The sequence below is a fragment of the Saccoglossus kowalevskii genome, chromosome 16 (genome assembly GCF_978046115.1).
Source record: "Saccoglossus kowalevskii chromosome 16, keSacKowa6.1, whole genome shotgun sequence".
Classification (NCBI taxonomy): Eukaryota; Metazoa; Hemichordata; class Enteropneusta; family Harrimaniidae; genus Saccoglossus; species Saccoglossus kowalevskii.
In genome coordinates, this window is record NC_140656.1 from 23,854,450 (window position 1) to 23,858,956 (window position 4,507).

The 4,507-nt window shown below is 41.4% G+C and overlaps 1 long non-coding RNA gene across 1 annotated transcript; it reads right to left on the reverse strand.

Moving 5' to 3' along the window:
• Window positions 1–1,189: 1,189 nt before the first annotated feature.
• On the reverse strand, window positions 1,190–2,254 carry LOC144363085 (uncharacterized). Its single transcript, XR_013422677.2, has 2 exons — window positions 2,090–2,254; window positions 1,190–1,568 (listed from the first exon to the last, which is right to left on the reverse strand). It is a non-coding gene; the product is annotated as an uncharacterized LOC144363085 (long non-coding RNA).
• Between the last annotated feature and the right edge of the window lie 2,253 nt (window positions 2,255–4,507).

Here is a 4,507-nt window from a genome sequence, read left to right on the forward strand (position 1 = left end):
CTCACCAGTACCAGCAATATTCTTGGGAAACCTTACAGAAATCCTAATAAACCCATCATATGGCACTACTTGGCCAGCAGCACCAACAACCACCAAGTCATGTACAGGCCGCAGATGACAGTGATGAAGCTTACTTTTATAGAAAGAGTTAGAAACCAAGGTGACTTGTGACCCACTATCAAGGAGACATTTGCACCAAACTCCCTCCACAAAAACATGAACCTCAGCAGCACCCCCAACAAGTCCATCAGGTATGTCACGAGTTGTGACATTAGCCTGGCTGGTCATGACACTGATTGGCTCAGTCTCTTCACCACTTCCATCTAGGCCCCATTATGTATTATCATGGTTGGGACAAGGGTTTTCATGGACACCAGATTGCCCCTCTACAGATGTCCAGCTCCGTTTCCCTTCTGATCAAAGAACAATTTGACGAACCTTTGGTTCACTAACTCCATATTGCGTGGCTTCTGACACTTTCGCTAGGAATGTCCATCAATTCCACACTTGAAACAAAAGGAAGCTCCACGTATATCACCATACTCATTGCTATTAGCACAAGGATCAGCAGAATGCGTGTCTGTATTGTTGTCAGACTGGTCACTCTGGTTGGGGACTGTTGGCGTAGCAACATTGGTAAATTTACCTTTTCTACCCTTCCATTTATCTTTATTTTTTGTAGTGGCAGCTTGATTACAGGCTACAGAGATGTGAGCGGTTGTATTTTGTTCCAAAACCTCTAATCTGCTCACAAGATTCTGGAGCATGGAGTCTCCTCTACAGGAGACGATACACCCACAGCCAATGATCTGGTCACACTGTTTCCAGTTGGCTTTACTTTTGTGCGGTGGGTCTCCCTCTTCAACTGTTCGGCCTCCTCCTCACGAACCAGATGCCTCAGGCCAATATAATCAAGTGGTGGGGTTCTTTGATACTCTGGCTTAAGTTTCAAATTCACCAAGAGCGGTTGGTTATGTACAAGGCCCCTTTCAAACTGTTTTATAAGAAAGTGATTCATCTGTTCTTTGGGTATTGCTCCTTTTCTCAGTGCTCTACTCAACATTCTCCACAACTGCTTCTCCAGCTACTCAGACATTCCCGGACGAGCCCCCAATTTTGTAACCGGTCTTAATACCGGGTCCCAGGTTTTATCCTTAAGTTCCAAAGAATTTGCTCGGATGCAGTGTAATACAATCAACTCAATGTTTATTATACAACGGCTAACACTGTACTATTGAAAGTACCATAAACCTAGGCAAGTATATGATAAAGGATACACCATTTCAAGTAAACATCCATTGATACTCTATTACAGTATTCTTATTCCATTGCTGGAAATAAATAGTAGGAAATACAGTACACTTATCCGGCATACATAAAGTTCAAACTGGGTGGCCAACCCAGTTTAATCTATGATACTCAAGTCCTAACTACAGTTCTGTTTTCTTTCGTCACACCAGTTGGTAGGAATTCCTCTTTATCCTGCGATCTTGAGATACGCTCTTGCAATGCACACTGGTAGAATTACACCAACTAGATCTTGCCGGTAGAACTGTTTTTATGCCACACTGAAATGATTATAAAGCACCCAAGGACCATTTTTATGTTTAAAATACAACAAATGCATATAGAGAACAATTTAGGTAATAAAATTGAAATAACATTCAGTCAGTTAGTCACCGACATAAACAATTCCATTTATACATCTTTGCGGTATTTTCTGAACAGTAAATAGTGCGTGTTTAACGACACTAACTAGCATTGATTTCTAACCGCACCAACACACGGGTTGTAGTGGCAACGAGCGGAATAGCCTACATAAACTTCGCTAAATATTACAATATACATAAATGGCGTAACAGACAAAAATTCCAGTCAACTCTCAAATTCTCAGATCTATAATAGTCATTAATACTCAGTGAAGTCAATAGGAAAACAATTTGTAAAATCGTCAAAATGTTCAAAATACAAATAGCCATGATGCAATACACACAGGTTTGCTGCACCGTTGAATACAAAAAAAATCAAAATTACAGTAAAATATTACTCATCAATCTAAAACTCTGAAATGTACAAGATCAGTACATACCTGAAATGATTATAAAGCACCCAAGGACCAACAAAGTTCACATATAACACAAAAGAAGAATTTCTGGCAGCGCGTGAACTAGATGTGCGGCAGGATCACTTTCGTTCAGGCGGGAGTTGGGGCAAGGGTCAAATAGCCTCATTACTATTCATGAGCATACGCACCAATAGAGGGCGCAGTACATATAATAATACCACACGGGTTACACTTGCAAAAGGGTGTATGTCACCGAAAGATATTTATACTCATCCGACGTTTCCCGGGCAAGTTTTGATATCGAAAAATACACTTAAAACGAAAGCCCAATGGCAAAACAATAGTCACAGTCGTCGTCGTCGTCGTCGTGGTGTTAAAGAAAAAAACAAATCGAATCAAATGACTTACACTCAAGCTGTGTTCGCAATAGCTTACATTTATCACCAGAAAGGTTTCGATTTAAGGTTGGGTCATTTGCACATGTTGATACAGGAAAAAGTAGACTATCTAATCGAGAACGATACTTCTTGACGAAATTGCACGTAGTATCGATAGAGAGGATAGTGAACGTCTTCTGCCAATATCTAGACACGTTTCGTGCATGTCGGGAATTCCTAATGCCTCTTCGTGTGGACCGTCCCTAATCGTATCGATGGCAGTAAACAAAGACGAGGCTAAAACGGCCGTGTGTAATCAAAATAACTGGTGTGTTTTGATAAAAGTTAACGCCAAGCGGATACTAATTAAAGGTGCCGATCAAAACCGACGCTACAATAACTATCGAGCAGTGTCCGAATGGGGATGTCGTCAAACCTCGAATGTATTACTCGTGTATGCCGTGGATAGAGATAATCCACATATTTTTTATTACAAAGTGCCACATTTCTACATTGGCCGGTCAATGTGTACGCCCGGGGACAATGTTTAAAACATATGATGCGGAGGAGAAGGGCGACGACGACTGAAGTATTGCATAATATAATGGACGATTATCATCGAAGTAGTAGTAGTGGCGCTAGCGTGCTAGTGGAAAATAAAATAAATAGAAATGCCTATTTGACATCGGGTGCGAAAATTGTATTATCCGACATGGGTTGTTGTTGTATTCGTGACGATGAAGACGACGCCGGAACCAGTGTGTCAGTTTACGCACGCGATCCACCGAGTTTTATTCCCATTTACATATGTCAAATAGATCTTCCCACCACGACGACGACGAACGAAGGGGGAAGGTTACCCACGTTTATTGAAAGTCACACTTTTCGCAATCATGCTACTAGATGGTTGGACGTTGCACCACCATCACCACCACCAAACGAAACACAACAAATGAATCAATTTCAACAAGTGTGTGCAGTTCGTGATATTTTATGTATTGGGTTAGGGCAAGACCGATACTGGAAAGACGCTCTGGCTAAGAAATGTCATTTAAATACCGATTTCACGTGGTTTACCGATGTCGAAATGATGTACCTAAATCGTTTGACCAACGAAACTTGGTGCACGGTTGAAAAAGAGATTTTGGATAGAGGTGATCAAACTTCAATTCATATCTATAAAGACGAAGAAAAAAATCCGTGCATCGGTGGCAGATGCGGTTACGTTTTGATCGAATTAAAATCTAACGTGGAAGCGTACAGATTACATAAAACGGAAGTTCTTTACGCCACAAATATATGCGACGCAGTGTGTACGCTGTACGTGTACGGTTGGCGTAAAGGGGCTTTCCCACGTCTACTGACGTGCTTAGATCGGTCGAACGGTGTCACGTTTTACTCGTTTTACGAAGCCATCTCTAGATTGACTGGCCGATGTCAATCACTCAACTTCATACCAGAATCGTATGCGGCAGTGAACAACAAACTCGAGTTTGATCAACATCTAGATTACGTCACCCAAAGACTACCATGCACGAGCGGTGATCCAGTCTATATGGAAAGTATCGAATTAGATGAATGTTTCGAAGATGCTTTTGCGTGTATTTCTTACGCCCACGTAGCTTCGCAATACTGGGGTAGCCTGTCGCCGTTTCAACAAACCTCCTTCATCTATTCAACCTATCAAAAATTTATTTGTGGTCGTATAGACGAAGAACCCGTTCTCAGACTAGTTCTTAACAAAATCAAGATGGCCTTAAGCGATACCCGGGGAGAATGTTTAAAACGAATAGAAACAATTGCTTTCCAAGAATTTATTCAAGATAAATTATGTTGGTGGAGTGCATTAGTCGCATACAGAGATGGTGATGACAGTTGTTACGTCTCTTCGCCAACAAAAGTCAATCTGATTGCCGGCGATGTCGAATGTTCTTCGTACCTGTGTTGTTTCGTAAAAACGGAGAGTTACAAAAAAACGTTAATTTTAGCACAATTAAAAAAAACACCCGAACTTGTTGCCTCCTTGATGTGCAGCCGCAGTAGCAACGGTGCCGGTGGCGATATA